At 52.0% G+C, this 22,463-nt stretch overlaps 19 non-coding genes across 19 annotated transcripts; all 19 read right to left on the bottom strand.

Annotated features, from left to right (window-relative positions):
- Positions 1-215: 215 nt before the first annotated feature.
- Positions 216-334, bottom strand: LOC134008012 (U5 spliceosomal RNA). Its single transcript, XR_009928120.1, has one exon. It is a non-coding gene; the product is annotated as a U5 spliceosomal RNA (small nuclear RNA).
- Positions 335-975: 641 nt separating this feature from the next.
- On the bottom strand, positions 976-1,166 carry LOC134007992 (U2 spliceosomal RNA). Its single transcript, XR_009928103.1, has one exon. It is a non-coding gene; the product is annotated as a U2 spliceosomal RNA (small nuclear RNA).
- A 662-nt stretch (positions 1,167-1,828) lies between these two features.
- LOC134008002 (U5 spliceosomal RNA) lies at positions 1,829-1,946 on the bottom strand. Its single transcript, XR_009928111.1, has one exon. It is a non-coding gene; the product is annotated as a U5 spliceosomal RNA (small nuclear RNA).
- Positions 1,947-2,590: 644 nt separating this feature from the next.
- On the bottom strand, positions 2,591-2,781 carry LOC134007991 (U2 spliceosomal RNA). Its single transcript, XR_009928102.1, has one exon. It is a non-coding gene; the product is annotated as a U2 spliceosomal RNA (small nuclear RNA).
- A 608-nt stretch (positions 2,782-3,389) lies between these two features.
- Positions 3,390-3,507, bottom strand: LOC134008003 (U5 spliceosomal RNA). Its single transcript, XR_009928112.1, has one exon. It is a non-coding gene; the product is annotated as a U5 spliceosomal RNA (small nuclear RNA).
- Positions 3,508-4,142: 635 nt separating this feature from the next.
- Positions 4,143-4,333, bottom strand: LOC134007994 (U2 spliceosomal RNA). The gene has a single exon (XR_009928104.1). It is a non-coding gene; the product is annotated as a U2 spliceosomal RNA (small nuclear RNA).
- Positions 4,334-4,999: 666 nt separating this feature from the next.
- LOC134008004 (U5 spliceosomal RNA) lies at positions 5,000-5,117 on the bottom strand. Its single transcript, XR_009928113.1, has one exon. It is a non-coding gene; the product is annotated as a U5 spliceosomal RNA (small nuclear RNA).
- A 639-nt stretch (positions 5,118-5,756) lies between these two features.
- On the bottom strand, positions 5,757-5,947 carry LOC134007995 (U2 spliceosomal RNA). The gene has a single exon (XR_009928105.1). It is a non-coding gene; the product is annotated as a U2 spliceosomal RNA (small nuclear RNA).
- An 823-nt stretch (positions 5,948-6,770) lies between these two features.
- LOC134008005 (U5 spliceosomal RNA) lies at positions 6,771-6,888 on the bottom strand. The gene has a single exon (XR_009928114.1). It is a non-coding gene; the product is annotated as a U5 spliceosomal RNA (small nuclear RNA).
- Positions 6,889-7,522: 634 nt separating this feature from the next.
- LOC134007996 (U2 spliceosomal RNA) lies at positions 7,523-7,713 on the bottom strand. Its single transcript, XR_009928106.1, has one exon. It is a non-coding gene; the product is annotated as a U2 spliceosomal RNA (small nuclear RNA).
- A 666-nt stretch (positions 7,714-8,379) lies between these two features.
- Positions 8,380-8,497, bottom strand: LOC134008006 (U5 spliceosomal RNA). Its single transcript, XR_009928115.1, has one exon. It is a non-coding gene; the product is annotated as a U5 spliceosomal RNA (small nuclear RNA).
- A 642-nt stretch (positions 8,498-9,139) lies between these two features.
- On the bottom strand, positions 9,140-9,330 carry LOC134007997 (U2 spliceosomal RNA). Its single transcript, XR_009928107.1, has one exon. It is a non-coding gene; the product is annotated as a U2 spliceosomal RNA (small nuclear RNA).
- Positions 9,331-9,996: 666 nt separating this feature from the next.
- Positions 9,997-10,114, bottom strand: LOC134008007 (U5 spliceosomal RNA). Its single transcript, XR_009928116.1, has one exon. It is a non-coding gene; the product is annotated as a U5 spliceosomal RNA (small nuclear RNA).
- A 642-nt stretch (positions 10,115-10,756) lies between these two features.
- Positions 10,757-10,947, bottom strand: LOC134007998 (U2 spliceosomal RNA). The gene has a single exon (XR_009928108.1). It is a non-coding gene; the product is annotated as a U2 spliceosomal RNA (small nuclear RNA).
- A 666-nt stretch (positions 10,948-11,613) lies between these two features.
- Positions 11,614-11,731, bottom strand: LOC134008008 (U5 spliceosomal RNA). The gene has a single exon (XR_009928117.1). It is a non-coding gene; the product is annotated as a U5 spliceosomal RNA (small nuclear RNA).
- A 644-nt stretch (positions 11,732-12,375) lies between these two features.
- LOC134007999 (U2 spliceosomal RNA) lies at positions 12,376-12,566 on the bottom strand. The gene has a single exon (XR_009928109.1). It is a non-coding gene; the product is annotated as a U2 spliceosomal RNA (small nuclear RNA).
- Positions 12,567-13,232: 666 nt separating this feature from the next.
- Positions 13,233-13,350, bottom strand: LOC134008010 (U5 spliceosomal RNA). Its single transcript, XR_009928118.1, has one exon. It is a non-coding gene; the product is annotated as a U5 spliceosomal RNA (small nuclear RNA).
- Positions 13,351-13,987: 637 nt separating this feature from the next.
- LOC134008000 (U2 spliceosomal RNA) lies at positions 13,988-14,178 on the bottom strand. Its single transcript, XR_009928110.1, has one exon. It is a non-coding gene; the product is annotated as a U2 spliceosomal RNA (small nuclear RNA).
- Positions 14,179-14,629: 451 nt separating this feature from the next.
- On the bottom strand, positions 14,630-14,747 carry LOC134008011 (U5 spliceosomal RNA). The gene has a single exon (XR_009928119.1). It is a non-coding gene; the product is annotated as a U5 spliceosomal RNA (small nuclear RNA).
- Positions 14,748-22,463: the final 7,716 nt, after the last annotated feature.

Genomic DNA, 22,463 nt, shown 5'->3' on the forward strand with positions numbered 1-22,463 from the left:
GCAACGCACGCACGCACCTAACCCCAAAGCCAAGCAGGGACGGAAGCGGAAAGCCCAGGCCAAAAGCCGCAGAAGAAGCGGGGACGGAGAGGAAATCAAAGGAAAAGGCAACAGAATTGAAACGGCTACAGAAGATGCAAAAACAAAACCTGCCTTGCACGCACTCAACCCCAAAGCCAACCTTACCCTGCTTTTGTCACACGTCCATCAGGCTCTGCCCTCCCTCGGGCAAAGCCTCCCAAAATACCACCGTTCCACTCGTCGGCGTTCCCCTCCACGGAAGTCTTTAGTAAAAGGCGAAAGGCTTGTGCGTGCTGAAGGGGAACCAGAGTGCCGATTTGAAACGGCCAAACGGCCTACCCCCAACCCCTCCGTTGGCCCTGACTCACCCGTCCGCGGCGGCGAACCGCGGGCGAACCGCATCCCTTATCGGGAAAAAAAGGCGCGGAAACGCCACGGGCCGCAGAGGGGCTCGGCCCGCCCGCTTGGCTTTTCTTTTATCGCCGCAATTTCTCCATTTCACGGATCGCTTTTTCTCGATTAAGATCCCTACGTGTTTATCGTATGGCCTTCCAGCCAGTCGACTCCGTGTCGGTGTGGGGCTGACACGGCGATAAAAAACTCATTCCGATTGCCTTCCCATTTTTCACCTCGGCCGCTGACTGTCAGCCAGTTCTCTCTCTCTCCTCTCCTCTCTCTCTCTCTCTCTCTCTCTCTCTCTCTCTCCTCTCTCTCTCTCTCTCTCACTCACGCACGCACTCACTCACTCACTCACTCACTCACTCACTCACTCACTCACTCACAGCCCCCCCCCCCCCCCCCTTTGAGGTCACTCACCTCACTTTTTTTTTTTTTTTTTTTGTTTTTTTTTTTTATATCTAAAAGGGCGGGAAAACGCCACCGCCGACAGGGCTCCGCCCACACCCCCTTTTCACCCCGTTTTTTTCCACTAGCTTTTCTCTTTGACACGCTTAGAAAGAGTGCACCCTTCCCGGAGACGCTGCAATACCGGGGCGATGCGCGGAGCGGACGGAGCGAGCCCCTGTTCCGACTCCCTGTTGCAAAAATCCGTTTAATATGTTGTCCTCGCATGGAGGACATATCAGATATTAAACTGATAAGAACAGATACTACACTTGATCTTAGCCAAAAGGCCGAGAAGCGATGACCGCATTATCGGACGCCCCCCGCGCGCGGACCCTCCGTGCACCGGCTGGGCCACTCGGTCGCCACACCAAGAACGGCCGAAACTACGGAAGCGGAAAGCCCAGGCCAGAAGCCGCAGAGGAAGCGGGGACGGAAGCGGAAAGCCCAGGCCAAAAGCCGCAGAGGAAGCGGGGACGGAAGCGGAAAGCCCAGGCCAAAAGCCGCAGAAGAAGCGGGACGGAAGAGGAAATCAAAGGAAAAGGCAACAGAATTGAAACGGCTACAGAAGAAGCAAAGACAAAAGCTTACCCGCACGCACGCACGCACCTAACCCCAAAGCCAAGCAGGGACGGAAGCGGAAAGCCCAGGCCAAAAGCCGCAGAAGAAGCGGGGACGGAAGAGGAAATCAAAGGAAAAGGCAACAGAATTGAAACGGCTACAGAAGAAGCAAAGACAAAAGCCTTACCCGCACGCACGCACGCACCTAACCCCAAAGCCAAGCAGGGACGGAAGCGGAAAGCCAGGCCAAAAGCCGCAGAAGAAGCGGGGACGGAAGAGGAAATCAAAGGAAAAGGCAACAGAATTGAAACGGCTACAGAAGATGCAAAACAAAACCTGCCTTGCACGCACTCAACCCCAAAGCCAACCTTACCCTGCTTTTGTCACACGTCCATCAGGCTCTGCCCTCCCTCGGGCAAAGCCTCCCAAAAATACCACGTTCCACTCGTCGGCGTTCCCCTCCACGGAAGTCTTTAGTAAAAGGCGAAAGGCTTGTGCGTGCTGAAGGGGAACCAGAGTGCCGATTTGAAACGGCCCAAACGGGCCTACCCCCAACCCCTCCGTTGGCCCTGACTCACCCGTCCGCGGCGGCGAACCGCGGCGAACCGCATCCTTATCGGGAAAAAAAGGCGCGGAAACGCCACGGGCCGCAGAGGGGCTCGGCCCGCCCGCTTGGCTTTTCTTTTATCGCCGCAATTTCTCCATTTCACGGATCGCTTTTTCTCGATTAAGATCCCTACGTGTTTATCGTATGCGCCTTCCAGCCAGTCGACTCGTGTCGGTGTGGGCTGACACGGCGATAAAAACTCATTCCGATTGCCTTCCCATTTTCACCTCGGCCGCTGACTGTCAGCCAGTTCTCTCTCTCTCTCTCTCTCTCTCTCTCTCTCTCTCATCTCCTCTCTCTCTCTCTCTCTCTCTCTCTCTCTCTCACTCACTGCACGCACTCACTCACTCACTCACTCACTCACTCACTCACTCACTCACTCACAGCCCCCCCCCCCCCCCCCTTTGAGGTCACTCACCTCACTTTTTTTTTTTTTTTTTTTTTTTTTTTTTTTTATATCTAAAAGGGCGGGAAAACGCCACCGGCCGACAGGGCTCCGCCCACACCCCCTTTTCACCCCCGTTTTTTTCCACTAGCTTTTCTCTTTGACACGCTTAGAAAGAGTGCACCCTTCCCGGAGACGCTGCAATACCGGGGCGATGCGCGGAGCGGACGGAGCGAGCCCCTGTTCCTACTCCCTGTTGCAAAAATCCGTTTAATATGTTGTCCTCGCATGGAGGACATATCAGATATTAAACTGATAAGAACAGATACTACACTTGATCTTAGCCAAAAGGCCGAGAAGCGATGACCGCATTATCGGACGCCCCCCGCGCGCGGACCCTCCGTGCACCGGCTGGGCCACTCGGTCGCCACACCAAGAACGGCCGAAACTACGGAAGCGGAAAGCCCAGGCCAGAAGCCGCAGAGGAAGCGGGGACGGAAGCGGAAAGCCCAGGCCAAAAGGCAACAGAATTGAAACGGCTACAGAAGAAGCAAAGACAAAAGCCTTACCCGCACGCACGCACGCACGCACGCACGCACGCACGCACGCACGCACCTAACCCCAAAGCCAAGCAGGGACGGAAGCGGAAAGCCCAGGCCAAAAGCCGCAGAAGAAGCGGGGACGGAAGAGGAAATCAAAGGAAAAGGCAACAGAATTGAAACGGCTACAGAAGAAGCAAAGACAAAAGCCTTACCCGCACGCACGCACGCACCTAACCCCAAAGCCAAGCAGGGACGGAAGCGGAAAGCCCAGGCCAAAAGCCGCAGAAGAAGCGGGGACGGAAGAGGAAATCAAAGGAAAAGGCAACAGAATTGAAACGGCTACAGAAGATGCAAAAACAAAACCTGCCTTGCACGCACTCAACCCCAAAGCCAACCTTACCCTGCTTTTGTCACACGTCCATCAGGCTCTGCCCTCCCTCGGGCAAAGCCTCCCAAAAATACCACGTTCCACTCGTCGGCGTTCCCCTCCACGGAAGTCTTTAGTAAAAGGCGAAAGGCTTGTGCGTGCTGAAGGGGAACCAGAGTGCCGATTTGAAACGGCCCAAACGGCCTACCCCCAACCCCTCCGTTGGCCCTGACTCACCCGTCCGCGGCGGCGAACCGCGGCGAACCGCATCCTTATCGGGAAAAAAAGGCGCGGAAACGCCACGGGCCGCAGAGGGGCTCGGCCCGCCCGCTTGGCTTTTCTTTTATCGCCGCAATTTCTCCATTTCACGGATCGCTTTTTCTCGATTAAGATCCCTACGTGTTTATCGTATGCGCCTTCCAGCCAGTCGACTCCGTGTCGGTGTGGGCTGACACGGCGATAAAAAACTCATTCCGATTGCCTTCCCATTTTTCACCTCGGCCGCTGACTGTCAGCCAGTTCTCTCTCTCTCTCTCTCTCTCTCTCTCTCTCTCTCTCTCTCTCTCTCTCTCTCTCTCTCTCTCTCTCACTCACGCACGCACTCACTCACTCACTCACTCACTCACTCACTCACTCACTCACAGCCCCCCCCCCCCCCCCCTTTGAGGTCACTCACCTCACTTTTTTTTTTTTTTTTTTTGTTTTTTTTTTTTTATATCTAAAAGGGCGGGAAAACGCCACCGGCCGACAGGGCTCCGCCCACACCCCCTTTTCACCCCGTTTTTTTCCACTAGCTTTTCTCTTTGACACGCTTAGAAAGAGTGCACCCTTCCCGGAGACGCTGCAATACCGGGGCGATGCGCGGAGCGGACGGAGCGAGCCCCTGTTCCGACTCCCTGTTGCAAAAATCCGTTTAATATGTTGTCCTCGCATGGAGGACATATCAGATATTAAACTGATAAGAACAGATACTACACTTGATCTTAGCCAAAAGGCCGAGAAGCGATGACCGCATTATCGGACGCCCCCCGCGCGCGGACCCTCCGTGCACCGGCTGGGCCACTCGGTCGCCACACCAAGAACGGCCGAAACTACGGAAGCGGAAAGCCCAGGCCAGAAGCCGCAGAGGAAGCGGGGACGGAAGCGGAAAGCCCAGGCCAAAAGCCGCAGAGGAAGCGGGGACGGAAGCGGAAAGCCCAGGCCAAAAGCCGCAGAAGAAGCGGGGACGGAAGAGGAAATCAAAGGAAAAGGCAACAGAATTGAAACGGCTACAGAAGAAGCAAAGACAAAAGCCTTACCCGCACGCACGCACGCACCTAACCCCAAAGCCAAGCAGGGACGGAAGCGGAAAGCCCAGGCCAAAAGCCGCAGAAGAAGCGGGGACGGAAGAGGAAATCAAAGGAAAAGGCAACAGAATTGAAACGGCTACAGAAGAAGCAAAGACAAAAGCCTTACCCGCACGCACGCACGCACCTAACCCCAAAGCCAAGCAGGGACGGAAGCGGAAAGCCCAGGCCAAAAGCCGCAGAAGAAGCGGGGACGGAAGAGGAAATCAAAGGAAAAGGCAACAGAATTGAAACGGCTACAGAAGATGCAAAAACAAAACCTGCCTTGCACGCACTCAACCCCAAAGCCAACCTTACCCTGCTTTTGTCACACGTCCATCAGGCTCTGCCCTCCCTCGGGCAAAGCCTCCCAAAAATACCACGTTCCACTCGTCGGCGTTCCCCTCCACGGAAGTCTTTAGTAAAAGGCGAAAGGCTTGTGCGTGCTGAAGGGGAACCAGAGTGCCGATTTGAAACGGCCCAAACGGCCTACCCCCAACCCCTCCGTTGGCCCTGACTCACCCGTCCGCGGCGGCGAACCGCGGCGAACCGCATCCTTATCGGGAAAAAAAGGCGCGGAAACGCCACGGGCCGCAGAGGGGCTCGGCCCGCCCGCTTGGCTTTTCTTTTATCGCCGCAATTTCTCCATTTCACGGATCGCTTTTTCTCGATTAAGATCCCTACGTGTTTATCGTATGCGCCTTCCAGCCAGTCGACTCCGTGTCGGTGTGGGCTGACACGGCGATAAAAAACTCATTCCGATTGCCTTCCCATTTTTCACCTCGGCCGCTGACTGTCAGCCAGTTCTCTCTCTCTCTCTCTCTCTCTCTCTCTCTCTCTCTCTCTCTCTCTCTCTCTCTCTCCTCTCTCTCTCACTCACGCACGCACTCACTCACTCACTCACTCACTCACTCACTCACTCACTCACAGCCCCCCCCCCCCCCCCCCCCTTTGAGGTCACTCACCTCACTTTTTTTTTTTTTTTTTTTGTTTTTTTTTTTTTATATCTAAAAGGGCGGGAAAACGCCACCGGCCGACAGGGCTCCGCCCACACCCCCTTTTCACCCCGTTTTTTTCCACTAGCTTTTCTCTTTGACACGCTTAGAAAGAGTGCACCCTTCCCGGAGACGCTGCAATACCGGGGCGATGCGCGGAGCGGACGGAGCGAGCCCCTGTTCCGACTCCCTGTTGCAAAAATCCGTTTAATATGTTGTCCTCGCATGGAGGACATATCAGATATTAAACTGATAAGAACAGATACTACACTTGATCTTAGCCAAAAGGCCGAGAAGCGATGACCGCATTATCGGACGCCCCCCGCGCGCGGACCCTCCGTGCACCGGCTGGGCCACTCGGTCGCCACACCAAGAACGGCCGAAACTACGGAAGCGGAAAGCCCAGGCCAGAAGCCGCAGAGGAAGCGGGGACGGAAGCGGAAAGCCCAGGCCAAAAGCCGCAGAGGAAGCGGGGACGGAAGCGGAAAGCCCAGGCCAAAAGCCGCAGAAGAAGCGGGGACGGAAGAGGAAATCAAAGGAAAAGGCAACAGAATTGAAACGGCTACAGAAGAAGCAAAGACAAAAGCCTTACCCGCACGCACGCACGCACCTAACCCCAAAGCCAAGCAGGGACGGAAGCGGAAAGCCCAGGCCAAAAGCCGCAGAAGAAGCGGGGACGGAAGAGGAAATCAAAGGAAAAGGCAACAGAATTGAAACGGCTACAGAAGAAGCAAAGACAAAAGCCTTACCCGCACGCACGCACGCACCTAACCCCAAAGCCAAGCAGGGACGGAAGCGGAAAGCCCAGGCCAAAAGCCGCAGAAGAAGCGGGGACGGAAGAGGAAATCAAAGGAAAAGGCAACAGAATTGAAACGGCTACAGAAGAAGCAAAGACAAAAGCCTTACCCGCACGCACGCACGCACCTAACCCCAAAGCCAAGCAGGGACGGAAGCGGAAAGCCCAGGCCAAAAGCCGCAGAAGAAGCGGGGACGGAAGAGGAAATCAAAGGAAAAGGCAACAGAATTGAAACGGCTACAGAAGATGCAAAAACAAAACCTGCCTTGCACGCACTCAACCCCAAAGCCAACCTTACCCTGCTTTTGTCACACGTCCATCAGGCTCTGCCCTCCCTCGGGCAAAGCCTCCCAAAAATACCACGTTCCACTCGTCGGCGTTCCCCTCCACGGAAGTCTTTAGTAAAAGGCGAAAGGCTTGTGCGTGCTGAAGGGGAACCAGAGTGCCGATTTGAAACGGCCCAAACGGCCTACCCCCAACCCCTCCGTTGGCCCTGACTCACCCGTCCGCGGCGGCGAACCGCGGCGAACCGCATCCTTATCGGGAAAAAAAGGCGCGGAAACGCCACGGGCCGCAGAGGGGCTCGGCCCGCCCGCTTGGCTTTTCTTTTATCGCCGCAATTTCTCCATTTCACGGATCGCTTTTTCTCGATTAAGATCCCTACGTGTTTATCGTATGCGCCTTCCAGCCAGTCGACTCCGTGTCGGTGTGGGCTGACACGGCGATAAAAAACTCATTCCGATTGCCTTCCCATTTTTCACCTCGGCCGCTGACTGTCAGCCAGTTCTCTCTCTCTCTCTCTCTCTCTCTCTCTCTCTCTCTCTCTCTCTCTCTCTCTCTCTCTCTCTCTCACTCACGCACGCACTCACTCACTCACTCACTCACTCACTCACTCACTCACTCACAGCCCCCCCCCCCCCCCCCCTTTGAGGTCACTCACCTCACTTTTTTTTTTTTTTTTTTTGTTTTTTTTTTTTTATATCTAAAAGGGCGGGAAAACGCCACCGGCCGACAGGGCTCCGCCCACACCCCCTTTTCACCCCGTTTTTTTCCACTAGCTTTTCTCTTTGACACGCTTAGAAAGAGTGCACCCTTCCCGGAGACGCTGCAATACCGGGGCGATGCGCGGAGCGGACGGAGCGAGCCCCTGTTCCGACTCCCTGTTGCAAAAATCCGTTTAATATGTTGTCCTCGCATGGAGGACATATCAGATATTAAACTGATAAGAACAGATACTACACTTGATCTTAGCCAAAAGGCCGAGAAGCGATGACCGCATTATCGGACGCCCCCCGCGCGCGGACCCTCCGTGCACCGGCTGGGCCACTCGGTCGCCACACCAAGAACGGCCGAAACTACGGAAGCGGAAAGCCCAGGCCAGAAGCCGCAGAGGAAGCGGGGACGGAAGCGGAAAGCCCAGGCCAAAAGCCGCAGAGGAAGCGGGGACGGAAGCGGAAAGCCCAGGCCAAAAGCCGCAGAAGAAGCGGGGACGGAAGAGGAAATCAAAGGAAAAGGCAACAGAATTGAAACGGCTACAGAAGAAGCAAAGACAAAAGCCTTACCCGCACGCACGCACGCACCTAACCCCAAAGCCAAGCAGGGACGGAAGCGGAAAGCCCAGGCCAAAAGCCGCAGAAGAAGCGGGGACGGAAGAGGAAATCAAAGGAAAAGGCAACAGAATTGAAACGGCTACAGAAGAAGCAAAGACAAAAGCCTTACCCGCACGCACGCACGCACCTAACCCCAAAGCCAAGCAGGGACGGAAGCGGAAAGCCCAGGCCAAAAGCCGCAGAAGAAGCGGGGACGGAAGAGGAAATCAAAGGAAAAGGCAACAGAATTGAAACGGCTACAGAAGATGCAAAAACAAAACCTGCCTTGCACGCACTCAACCCCAAAGCCAACCTTACCCTGCTTTTGTCACACGTCCATCAGGCTCTGCCCTCCCTCGGGCAAAGCCTCCCAAAAATACCACGTTCCACTCGTCGGCGTTCCCCTCCACGGAAGTCTTTAGTAAAAGGCGAAAGGCTTGTGCGTGCTGAAGGGGAACCAGAGTGCCGATTTGAAACGGCCCAAACGGCCTACCCCCAACCCCTCCGTTGGCCCTGACTCACCCGTCCGCGGCGGCGAACCGCGGCGAACCGCATCCTTATCGGGAAAAAAAGGCGCGGAAACGCCACGGGCCGCAGAGGGGCTCGGCCCGCCCGCTTGGCTTTTCTTTTATCGCCGCAATTTCTCCATTTCACGGATCGCTTTTTCTCGATTAAGATCCCTACGTGTTTATCGTATGCGCCTTCCAGCCAGTCGACTCCGTGTCGGTGTGGGCTGACACGGCGATAAAAAACTCATTCCGATTGCCTTCCCATTTTTCACCTCGGCCGCTGACTGTCAGCCAGTTCTCTCTCTCTCTCTCTCTCTCTCTCTCTCTCTCTCTCTCTCTCTCTCTCTCTCTCTCTCTCTCTCTCTCACTCACGCACGCACTCACTCACTCACTCACTCACTCACTCACTCACTCACTCACTCACAGCCCCCCCCCCCCCCCCCCTTTGAGGTCACTCACCTCACTTTTTTTTTTTTTTTTTTTGTTTTTTTTTTTTTATATCTAAAAGGGCGGGAAAACGCCACCGGCCGACAGGGCTCCGCCCACACCCCCTTTTCACCCCGTTTTTTTCCACTAGCTTTTCTCTTTGACACGCTTAGAAAGAGTGCACCCTTCCCGGAGACGCTGCAATACCGGGGCGATGCGCGGAGCGGACGGAGCGAGCCCCTGTTCCGACTCCCTGTTGCAAAAATCCGTTTAATATGTTGTCCTCGCATGGAGGACATATCAGATATTAAACTGATAAGAACAGATACTACACTTGATCTTAGCCAAAAGGCCGAGAAGCGATGACCGCATTATCGGACGCCCCCCGCGCGCGGACCCTCCGTGCACCGGCTGGGCCACTCGGTCGCCACACCAAGAACGGCCGAAACTACGGAAGCGGAAAGCCCAGGCCAGAAGCCGCAGAGGAAGCGGGGACGGAAGCGGAAAGCCCAGGCCAAAAGCCGCAGAGGAAGCGGGGACGGAAGCGGAAAGCCCAGGCCAAAAGCCGCAGAAGAAGCGGGGACGGAAGAGGAAATCAAAGGAAAAGGCAACAGAATTGAAACGGCTACAGAAGAAGCAAAGACAAAAGCCTTACCCGCACGCACGCACGCACCTAACCCCAAAGCCAAGCAGGGACGGAAGCGGAAAGCCCAGGCCAAAAGCCGCAGAAGAAGCGGGGACGGAAGAGGAAATCAAAGGAAAAGGCAACAGAATTGAAACGGCTACAGAAGAAGCAAAGACAAAAGCCTTACCCGCACGCACGCACGCACCTAACCCCAAAGCCAAGCAGGGACGGAAGCGGAAAGCCCAGGCCAAAAGCCGCAGAAGAAGCGGGGACGGAAGAGGAAATCAAAGGAAAAGGCAACAGAATTGAAACGGCTACAGAAGATGCAAAAACAAAACCTGCCTTGCACGCACTCAACCCCAAAGCCAACCTTACCCTGCTTTTGTCACACGTCCATCAGGCTCTGCCCTCCCTCGGGCAAAGCCTCCCAAAAATACCACGTTCCACTCGTCGGCGTTCCCCTCCACGGAAGTCTTTAGTAAAAGGCGAAAGGCTTGTGCGTGCTGAAGGGGAACCAGAGTGCCGATTTGAAACGGCCCAAACGGCCTACCCCCAACCCCTCCGTTGGCCCTGACTCACCCGTCCGCGGCGGCGAACCGCGGCGAACCGCATCCTTATCGGGAAAAAAAGGCGCGGAAACGCCACGGGCCGCAGAGGGGCTCGGCCCGCCCGCTTGGCTTTTCTTTTATCGCCGCAATTTCTCCATTTCACGGATCGCTTTTTCTCGATTAAGATCCCTACGTGTTTATCGTATGCGCCTTCCAGCCAGTCGACTCCGTGTCGGTGTGGGCTGACACGGCGATAAAAAACTCATTCCGATTGCCTTCCCATTTTTCACCTCGGCCGCTGACTGTCAGCCAGTTCTCTCTCTCTCTCTCTCTCTCTCTCTCTCTCTCTCTCTCTCTCTCTCTCTCTCTCTCTCTCTCTCTCTCACTCACGCACGCACTCACTCACTCACTCACTCACTCACTCACTCACTCACTCACTCACAGCCCCCCCCCCCCCCCCCCTTTGAGGTCACTCACCTCACTTTTTTTTTTTTTTTTTTTGTTTTTTTTTTTTTATATCTAAAAGGGCGGGAAAACGCCACCGGCCGACAGGGCTCCGCCCACACCCCCTTTTCACCCCGTTTTTTTCCACTAGCTTTTCTCTTTGACACGCTTAGAAAGAGTGCACCCTTCCCGGAGACGCTGCAATACCGGGGCGATGCGCGGAGCGGACGGAGCGAGCCCCTGTTCCGACTCCCTGTTGCAAAAATCCGTTTAATATGTTGTCCTCGCATGGAGGACATATCAGATATTAAACTGATAAGAACAGATACTACACTTGATCTTAGCCAAAAGGCCGAGAAGCGATGACCGCATTATCGGACGCCCCCCGCGCGCGGACCCTCCGTGCACCGGCTGGGCCACTCGGTCGCCACACCAAGAACGGCCGAAACTACGGAAGCGGAAAGCCCAGGCCAGAAGCCGCAGAGGAAGCGGGGACGGAAGCGGAAAGCCCAGGCCAAAAGCCGCAGAGGAAGCGGGGACGGAAGCGGAAAGCCCAGGCCAAAAGCCGCAGAAGAAGCGGGGACGGAAGAGGAAATCAAAGGAAAAGGCAACAGAATTGAAACGGCTACAGAAGAAGCAAAGACAAAAGCCTTACCCGCACGCACGCACGCACCTAACCCCAAAGCCAAGCAGGGACGGAAGCGGAAAGCCCAGGCCAAAAGCCGCAGAAGAAGCGGGGACGGAAGAGGAAATCAAAGGAAAAGGCAACAGAATTGAAACGGCTACAGAAGAAGCAAAGACAAAAGCCTTACCCGCACGCACGCACGCACCTAACCCCAAAGCCAAGCAGGGACGGAAGCGGAAAGCCCAGGCCAAAAGCCGCAGAAGAAGCGGGGACGGAAGAGGAAATCAAAGGAAAAGGCAACAGAATTGAAACGGCTACAGAAGATGCAAAAACAAAACCTGCCTTGCACGCACTCAACCCCAAAGCCAACCTTACCCTGCTTTTGTCACACGTCCATCAGGCTCTGCCCTCCCTCGGGCAAAGCCTCCCAAAAATACCACGTTCCACTCGTCGGCGTTCCCCTCCACGGAAGTCTTTAGTAAAAGGCGAAAGGCTTGTGCGTGCTGAAGGGGAACCAGAGTGCCGATTTGAAACGGCCCAAACGGCCTACCCCCAACCCCTCCGTTGGCCCTGACTCACCCGTCCGCGGCGGCGAACCGCGGCGAACCGCATCCTTATCGGGAAAAAAAGGCGCGGAAACGCCACGGGCCGCAGAGGGGCTCGGCCCGCCCGCTTGGCTTTTCTTTTATCGCCGCAATTTCTCCATTTCACGGATCGCTTTTTCTCGATTAAGATCCCTACGTGTTTATCGTATGCGCCTTCCAGCCAGTCGACTCCGTGTCGGTGTGGGCTGACACGGCGATAAAAAACTCATTCCGATTGCCTTCCCATTTTTCACCTCGGCCGCTGACTGTCAGCCAGTTCTCTCTCTCTCTCTCTCTCTCTCTCTCTCTCTCTCTCTCTCTCTCTCTCTCTCTCTCTCTCTCTCTCTCTCACTCACGCACGCACTCACTCACTCACTCACTCACTCACTCACTCACTCACTCACTCACAGCCCCCCCCCCCCCCCCCCTTTGAGGTCACTCACCTCACTTTTTTTTTTTTTTTTTTTGTTTTTTTTTTTTTATATCTAAAAGGGCGGGAAAACGCCACCGGCCGACAGGGCTCCGCCCACACCCCCTTTTCACCCCGTTTTTTTCCACTAGCTTTTCTCTTTGACACGCTTAGAAAGAGTGCACCCTTCCCGGAGACGCTGCAATACCGGGGCGATGCGCGGAGCGGACGGAGCGAGCCCCTGTTCCGACTCCCTGTTGCAAAAATCCGTTTAATATGTTGTCCTCGCATGGAGGACATATCAGATATTAAACTGATAAGAACAGATACTACACTTGATCTTAGCCAAAAGGCCGAGAAGCGATGACCGCATTATCGGACGCCCCCCGCGCGCGGACCCTCCGTGCACCGGCTGGGCCACTCGGTCGCCACACCAAGAACGGCCGAAACTACGGAAGCGGAAAGCCCAGGCCAGAAGCCGCAGAGGAAGCGGGGACGGAAGCGGAAAGCCCAGGCCAAAAGCCGCAGAGGAAGCGGGGACGGAAGCGGAAAGCCCAGGCCAAAAGCCGCAGAAGAAGCGGGGACGGAAGAGGAAATCAAAGGAAAAGGCAACAGAATTGAAACGGCTACAGAAGAAGCAAAGACAAAAGCCTTACCCGCACGCACGCACGCACCTAACCCCAAAGCCAAGCAGGGACGGAAGCGGAAAGCCCAGGCCAAAAGCCGCAGAAGAAGCGGGGACGGAAGAGGAAATCAAAGGAAAAGGCAACAGAATTGAAACGGCTACAGAAGAAGCAAAGACAAAAGCCTTACCCGCACGCACGCACGCACCTAACCCCAAAGCCAAGCAGGGACGGAAGCGGAAAGCCCAGGCCAAAAGCCGCAGAAGAAGCGGGGACGGAAGAGGAAATCAAAGGAAAAGGCAACAGAATTGAAACGGCTACAGAAGATGCAAAAACAAAACCTGCCTTGCACGCACTCAACCCCAAAGCCAACCTTACCCTGCTTTTGTCACACGTCCATCAGGCTCTGCCCTCCCTCGGGCAAAGCCTCCCAAAAATACCACGTTCCACTCGTCGGCGTTCCCCTCCACGGAAGTCTTTAGTAAAAGGCGAAAGGCTTGTGCGTGCTGAAGGGGAACCAGAGTGCCGATTTGAAACGGCCCAAACGGCCTACCCCCAACCCCTCCGTTGGCCCTGACTCACCCGTCCGCGGCGGCGAACCGCGGCGAACCGCATCCTTATCGGGAAAAAAAGGCGCGGAAACGCCACGGGCCGCAGAGGGGCTCGGCCCGCCCGCTTGGCTTTTCTTTTATCGCCGCAATTTCTCCATTTCACGGATCGCTTTTTCTCGATTAAGATCCCTACGTGTTTATCGTATGCGCCTTCCAGCCAGTCGACTCCGTGTCGGTGTGGGCTGACACGGCGATAAAAAACTCATTCCGATTGCCTTCCCATTTTTCACCTCGGCCGCTGACTGTCAGCCAGTTCTCTCTCTCTCTCTCTCTCTCTCTCTCTCTCTCTCTCTCTCTCTCTCTCTCTCTCTCTCTCTCTCTCTCACTCACGCACGCACTCACTCACTCACTCACTCACTCACTCACTCACTCACTCACAGCCCCCCCCCCCCCCCCCTTTGAGGTCACTCACCTCACTTTTTTTTTTTTTTTTTTTGTTTTTTTTTTTTTATATCTAAAAGGGCGGGAAAACGCCACCGGCCGACAGGGCTCCGCCCACACCCCCTTTTCACCCCGTTTTTTTCCACTAGCTTTTCTCTTTGACACGCTTAGAAAGAGTGCACCCTTCCCGGAGACGCTGCAATACCGGGGCGATGCGCGGAGCGGACGGAGCGAGCCCCTGTTCCGACTCCCTGTTGCAAAAATCCGTTTAATATGTTGTCCTCGCATGGAGGACATATCAGATATTAAACTGATAAGAACAGATACTACACTTGATCTTAGCCAAAAGGCCGAGAAGCGATGACCGCATTATCGGACGCCCCCCGCGCGCGGACCCTCCGTGCACCGGCTGGGCCACTCGGTCGCCACACCAAGAACGGCCGAAACTACGGAAGCGGAAAGCCCAGGCCAGAAGCCGCAGAGGAAGCGGGGACGGAAGCGGAAAGCCCAGGCCAAAAGGCAACAGAATTGAAACGGCTACAGAAGAAGCAAAGACAAAAGCCTTACCCGCACGCACGCACGCACGCACGCACGCACGCACGCACGCACGCACCTAACCCCAAAGCCAAGCAGGGACGGAAGCGGAAAGCCAAGGCCAAAAGCCGCAGAAGAAGCGGGGACGGAAGAGGAAATCAAAGGAAAAGGCAACAGAATTGAAACGGCAACAGAAGATGCAAAAACAAAACCTGCCTTGCACGCACGCAACCCCAAAGCCAACCTTACCCTGCTTTTGTCACACGTCCATCAGGCTCTGCCCTCCCTCGGGCAAAGCCTCCCAAAAATACCACGTTCCACTCGTCGGCGTTCCCCTCCACGGAAGTCTTTAGTAAAAGGCGAAAGGCTTGTGCGTGCTGAAGGGGAACCAGAGTGCCGATTTGAAACGGCCCAAACGGCCTACCCCCAACCCCTCCGTTGGCCCTGACTCACCCGTCCGCGGCGGCGAACCGCGGCGAACCGCATCCTTATCGGGAAAAAAAGGCGCGGAAACGCCACGGGCCGCAGAGGGGCTCGGCCCGCCCGCTTGGCTTTTCTTTTATCGCCGCAATTTCTCCATTTCACGGATCGCTTTTTCTCGATTAAGATCCCTACGTGTTTATCGTATGCGCCTTCCAGCCAGTCGACTCCGTGTCGGTGTGGGCTGACACGGCGATAAAAAACTCATTCCGATTGCCTTCCCATTTTTCACCTCGGCCGCTGACTGTCAGCCAGTTCTCTCTCTCTCTCTCTCTCTCTCTCTCTCACTCACTCACTCACTCACAGCCCCCCCCCCTTTGAGGTCACTCAAAGGGGGGGGGGGAAAAGGGGGGGGGAACCTGATCCTGAACCTGATCGACCGATCGATCAGGTTCCAAAACGCCATCAGATGCTCGTATGAGGGGAATCTAAAATACAGTATTGCAAATGAAACTAGAGAGGGTACAATTTCTGGGGAAATTGTAGGGTGTGCTTGCTTGCGTCGGTTGGACAGGGGTCCGTTTTTTAATGACATTTTTACAAATGATATTTCTGTATTTTATATAAAAATGCATACTTATTATTTATAAAGATTACATAGATTTAAAAGCATTTTTTTTTGCTGCTCATTTACAACTGAAAATACGAGTGAAGTGTAGAATGAAATGGATGTCTTCTCATTTCCCCTGCAAGAGGCACCCAGCTAACAAGGGACGTCCTGGGGACGTTCGTGACGTTCCTATTTGGTCCCCTATAGGTTATACCGTGACGTTATCCTTAAGACGTCCTTAGGACGTTATTAAAGTTCCTAAAAGGTCACAATTTAGTCAGTTATAGACATTTATTTTTAAACTTTCAGGGGACGTTCCAGGAACGTCCGTGGTTGGTTATGATACGACGTTATGTTAAAAAATTTCGGGGACATTCGGGACGTTCCAGGAACGTCCATGGTTGGTTATGATATGACATTATCTTAAAAACTTTCGGGGGACATTTGTGACGTTCCAGGAACGTCCCTGGTTGGTTATGATACGACATTATGTTAAAACATTTCGGGGGACATTCGGGACGTTCCAGGAACGTCCCAGGAACGTCCCTGGTTGGTTATGATATGACATTATGTTTAAAACTTTCGGGGGGTTCCAGAACGTCATTCGTTGGTCATAACCTAACCATCTAAATTCCGAACGGATATTTTCGTTTGTGTGTCATTCTGTGATGTGACTTGCTCGAGCTATAGCCTACTGTCACTGTGGAAACTGTACAGTATTAAATCAATTGTTTATGTATGGTACCAATAACTTGCATTTGAGCGAAGTAATACATTAGTAATAAATAATTTGGTGATGTACCATCACTGAAACAAAACATCTAAGCTGGATCCAGCCTATCCAAGCACCAGCTGCGTCTCTAGAAATGTTCCATATAGCCTATTACAGCACATCTCTCGCGGACGTCACCGCTCGTGACGTGAACCCTGTTGTTGAGTGAAGAAGTCGTTGAGAGACAGCAAAACTTTTTGATCCTGCATCCTTAATTTATAGCTATAATACCGTGTGATAATCAATTCGTGTAAATATATCTTCAACTTAAGTTTTAGTGTTGATAGTATAGTTCTTTGTTATTGTGTTTTTAATGGTGTTTTTTGTGTAGTTGGCTAGTTTAGAGTAATTTAGCGCACTCCTGTGAATGTGGGCCACCCGAAGGACAGAATTTGAGGTAAATATGTTTTAATACAAACTTTAGCTCTGCTATCTATGTATTTGTATGTTTATCCAATGTGAAATAGCCATATCGAACATAAATGTATATTAATTTCTAGCCAATTTGAGTTGGCACTGGTTTTCTAATTCGGCTAAATTGAGACGTTGTACAGTTCTGTATCGTCTTAATTTGTACAGTACTGTAGCTAACAATCTTATCGATAGCACTAGCTAGCTCTAAATCGGATGCCTACACACTAGTGGTGTCGTCTCTTTAAGGATACAGAAAATACAAAACAGCTGAAGCTACTTTTGGACAGGTGAAGGCTACAGCTCTAGCTAGTCAAGTAGCTCTAGAGTAGCAAGCTACTTTTGGACAGTTAGACTAGAGCTACTGTACAATGAACCAAGACGTTTTGCAAGAAAAGTAGCTATCATAACTAGAGAGGGTACAATTTCTGGGGAAATTGTAGGGTGTGCTTGCTTGCGTCGGTTGCACAGGGGTCCGTTTTTGAATGACATTTTTACAACTGATTTCTGTATATTTTATATGAAAATGCATACTTATTATTTATAAAGATTAAATAGATTTAAAAGCATTTTTTTTGCTGCTCATTTACAACTGAAAATACGAGTGAAGTGTAGAATGAAATAGATGTCTTCTCATTTCCCCTGCAAGAGGCAGCCTCATCGTTGAATAAAAACGAATAAATTTGGCAGACCGGTGTAAAAATGGACCTAATCTCTATGACTTAAACGTCATTTTAAGTTTTTCCCTTCTCGTGATATTTTCAGGCATGTAGCCTACTCATTGCATTCATTCATTAATAAAGAACCCCCTTTGAAGATTATTCTACGACGTTACCCGGCAGTAGAAGATGGAATCGCGATTCAAACAGTACCATCTGCTAACTGAAAATATGCCCCCCAAAACGTAAATAAGCTTGACATTTATTTAGTGGAAAATCGCTCATTTATAAAAAGCTCACTGGTAGCGATCATTGTCAGTAACAACGCAAAATGCGATATAGCCCTGTGTGGAGAAGCTGCCCCGGTAAATTGTACTACTACGGTACAGTACTAGACTACTGCTGTGTTCGTCTTGGTAGCGATTGCGTTGGTTGAATTGGATTTAACGTTCCGTTGTACGGTTTAAGATGAAATTAATTATTTTCATGAACAGATTGACAACGTTTAGGCTGTGGCAATGAAGTTCAGGTTAGTAGTTAGATAGACTTTTGATTTAAGTAAGGGGAGTGCCGAACATGTTCTGTCGCCGTTTGACTTCCTAAACAGCTGTGTAAGTTAGATGTTTTTGTCGTGTCTCGCGTAAGCTACAGCGTTGCAGTGAGCTACACTGGTTTGAAACCACAGGTAATGGTAATTTCACCAACAAATCGTTTACTAATGTCAGAATAAATCCTACAACGAAAATGTATATGTAAGGAATGTTTATTTTAACGATTGAAAACAGATAACGCTACATCATAGACCACTGTAGTATGTGTTGCCCGGGCAACACAGGCTAATGTCATGATGCTAATACTTCAGTGAAATAGTAGACTACTGTTTACGAAAGTAGATGTACTTCCTTAATAATATCAGCTTATACTGTACATTACACATCACAATTGTGTGTCATATCACAAAGTAAAATGAGTAAATAGTTATCACCCTGGCCTCTTTGCTTGTGGCGTTTCTGCAGCTGCCTTGCAGTAAAGCTATAGTTAGCCTAGCTATCCCCCAAGTTAACAGATGCGAAACGAATGTTCTGCCAAAGGTAGTCACGCGTGTTTTCGTGACGTTAGTGACGTTAGTAACGTCAGTGACTGTGGCTAGCAAATTAGCCACCGTTAGCTTCACTTTTCGCCACAAAAACTTAACTTCAGCCTAAACCATGCAACGGAACGTAAATTCCAATAGAAGCAACTCAATCGCTACCAAGACGAAACTTTTGACACCTACTTTGTCTATGTAGGCCAAATATTGACTGAGTTTTAGGGGGGCGAAAATAAACAATAATAAATAATAATATATATGTGAGAGAACAAAGGTTGTGCTCTCGCCGAAGGCTTGAGCACACCCAATGATACATCCTCTGTCAGCTGTTGCATGGTATCTTCAGCCATCATCTCTTGGTGTAATCCATCTGAGACTTAACAATATTTTCTATTTTTAGGGACAGTCAGAAACAACCGCCTAACTAGAAATGCGACAGACCAGGAGGTGGAAGCCTTCATTAAAAGGTGGCTTCACCTTGCGGGTGACATAGACGGGGGGAGAAGAGAAAGAAAGGGACGGAGACGGACAGGCTGGCAGGGGTGTACAAATCCCGACGCGAAGCGGCCGCCAGTCTATGGGACGCGCAAAGCGGCAGAGCGATTTTCCGCGCTACCATGCAGCTGAAACTCTTCTACACCTATTCGACGTCGATACGATTTGACGACCGTGGGACACGAGTGGCGAGACGCGCGACGGACAAGTTGGCGGCGATAAGAGAGGTCTGGGATATGTGGGTAGAGAGATTACCACGCCTCTACGACCCAGGGCCCGAAGTGACCGTGGATGAACAACTGCTCGCATTCAGAGGACGGTGTCCTTTCAAGCAGTACATGCCAAGCAAACCGGCGAAATACGGCATCAAGTCGTGGGTCACGTGCGATGCAAAATCAAGCTACGCTTGGAAGATGCAAATCTACATCGGGAAGCAGATGGACTGAGTCCCGGAGAGGAACCAGGGGTGCGCGTCGTGCTCGACGTGACAGAGGGCCTGAAGGATCGCAATGTCACGTGTGACAATTTCTTCACCTCTTACGAACTCGGACGAGAGCTCATGGCGACGAGAAACATGACCGTGGTTGGCACCGTGCGAAAGAACAGGGCCGAGCTCCCGTCCGAGCTGCTGACGACGAAGACGCGACGGTTGCTGTCGTCGCAGTTCGCCTTCACTCCCACCACCACTCTGGTTTCCTACCTTGCGAAGAAAAATAAGAAAGTTTTACTCATGAGCACACGCCACACAGACGCTGAAATCAGTGACAGAAACGACGGCAAACCGACCATCGTCCTGGATTACAATTTGAACAAAGGAGGAGTCGACAATCTGGATAAGGTCATCACGGCCTACAACTGTAAAAGGAAGACGGCCCGCTGGCCCCTCGTCATCTTCAGCAACATCGTTGACGTCTCCTCCTACAACGCCTTTGTGATATGGAGAGTGGTCAACCCCAACTGGATGCCGCGTAAGCGCAACAAGAGGAGGTTTTTCCTCGAGCAGCTCAGAAGGGCCCTTGTGACTCCGCTGATCGAAAGAAGACGATGTCTGCCCCGCACGGGAGCTGCTGCCGCGGTTGTGAAAGATCTACGGATGGCCAGCTGTCGCGATCCACCTCCTCAACGGCGACCCGGAGAGGATGGCACAGCAGCAGCAGCCGCCGCCGCCTCCTCTTCGGCAGGACCGACCTCGCCGGTCCCTGCCAGTAAGAGGAAGAGATGTCAAGTCTGCCCGGTGAAGAAGGACCGTAAAACGTTCACCGTTTGTCGTGGGTGTAAGAGGCCTGTCTGCAAATCCTGTTCGCATGTATACTGCCCCACATGCCCCACCGAGCTGGGCTTCGGCCAAGGAGAGGTTCCCGTTGACCCTGGACGACCTGCGGGAGTGTGTGCAGAAGACTGAACAACTCAGTCGAGTGCAGAAGAGGGCTTTGCTCAAGCCACAGCGCTGCTAACGCTACCACCACCACATGCATGGGATGTATAGGTGATGTATCAGGACGGCGGGCTGGAGGTTCTATCCCTAGTGCTGTCTGCGGGTCGTTGTGAAGCACGGTGTCATGCGTGGTGTGACAACTTTTCATGATACAAAAATAAAGTGAAACATTTGATTTTATTCCTCGCGTTGTCTGCCTAGTCTATGACGCCACTCTCGTGCCGTTTCGGGGTTGTGGTGAAGCAAACTGACGTTGTGACAACTTTTTCATAATAAAAAATAAATTAAGTGAAACCTTTTATTTCTAGCCTTGTCTGCCTAGCCTATTAGTACACTCTCGCGCTGTATCCTAGTCTGCGCTGTGACTCACCATACCTAGTCTGTTACGCCACTCTTGTGCTGACAACCTTTCGTAATACAAAAATTGTGAAGTGAAACATTATCCGTCGAAATAAAAATGAAATCATATTTGCACTGACCGTGAAGCGAACCCAGGCCACGGAGCTGAAAGCCCCACAGCCTTGCCACTAGACCACCAGGGAGATACTTGTTTATCACGCTGTCTCTGCCTTTTTGTTAGACACGGCAACGTCTGTGTTGTCTATTACAAGACCCCACACTGTCTCCGGTTCCTTGTGACCCACAGCGGTCTTCTGACAACTTTTCATAATACAAAAATAAATAAAGTGAAACCTTTCATTCCCACGCTGTGGGTCACAACGACCCCCGAGACAGCGCGAAGGGGGTGTAATATACAACGCTGTGGGTCACAATGACCCGGAGACAGCGCGAAGGATAAGTTCAGGTTGCATAGACAATGAGGAGAGCGTGAGGGTTATTGCGCTGTCTCTGCCTTTTTGTTAGACACGGCAACGTCTGTGTTGTCTATTACAAGACCCCGCACTGTCTCCGGTTCCTTGTGACCCACAGCGGTCTTCTGACAACTTTTCATAATAAGGAAGGATAAGTTCAGGTTGCATAGACAATGAGGAGAGCGTGAGGGTTAAAGAAGCTGTTGGACTGGGGTGTGAGGGCAATTTCGCCCATTACAAGGAGGATGTGGCCTGGGACCAGGATCGTGGAGGGCACACAATTTGTGAAGGTGAAGTTTACAGACACTGTTAAATCACTGCCTTACTCCACGCGTTTTGACACTGAGATGGGGGCACAATATTTTAGGGTCATTCATGATCGCCAGGTGAAGGTTTTCAGAATGTGTATACAGCCAGGGCATATTGTTCGTGAATGCCCTGAGTTTCTGTGTAGGAATTGTGGGAGGCAGGGACACTATGCCAGGGAGTGTGACCAGTGGGAGCCAAAGTGCAAAGAATGTGGAAAGAAGGAATCAAATTGTGTATGTAAGGGTGGGGAGGGTGAAGAGGAGGGGAGTGCCCTCTCAACTGATGAGGACAGTGAGTCAGAGGATGGTGTGGGTGAAGGAGTTGAGGGAGATGGGGAGGAGGAGGGAAGGATGGAGGAGGGGTTTGTAGTGGAACAGCTAATGGGGGGGCTGGGAACTAACAGCAGCCCTGTGGTGGTGGAACAGACTGGTGAAAGTGTGGGGGGGGGGCATTGGGTCTAGCCTCGACTCAAATATGGTTGCACTGACGGACCCCGCAAACGGGAGTTTGGACAACAGGAAGGCTAAAGTGGATGCAAGTTTTAACCTGTTTACGCTCCTGTTTCGCCCGCGAGACAAAAATGCTGCCTCCCCCTTCCTCAGTTACTACGCACTAAATTCTAAAAAATATATTTTTTAGACGCTACACATGTTATACATCGTTGGAAAGCTACGATTCTTGTGCTTCCATTGAAATAAACCAATTCAAGATCAAGTCGCAATAGCAAGCAAAGTCAACGTCTTTTTCCGGTGAACATTCCTTCAACAATGCCAAAGAAAAAAGTTGTACTCACCCTAAGTTGTTCAAATAGGTCCAGGTGTGCAAATCATGCCATCAAAACTTGATCTGCGTAAGTCCCAAGGGTTCAAAGTATCTAACCATGTAAAGTAATTCGTCCAAATACAATGTTTTACGTTCATGAATAGCCATTATCCTTTGTTTCATTATGCAAGTTAGCCGACGGAAGAAACAACTTGTTCACATAAAAGTGTTATTTTCTCCGATTTATCAACGGAGTATTTACAAAATGAAGGTCTCAAAATGTCCGTTGAACCCTCCCCTTTTGATTGACACCTTGTTCGACCCAATAGGAGCTTCCA

Source organism: Osmerus eperlanus, chromosome 21 (assembly GCF_963692335.1).
Source record: "Osmerus eperlanus chromosome 21, fOsmEpe2.1, whole genome shotgun sequence".
Taxonomy (NCBI): domain Eukaryota; kingdom Metazoa; phylum Chordata; class Actinopteri; order Osmeriformes; family Osmeridae; genus Osmerus; species Osmerus eperlanus.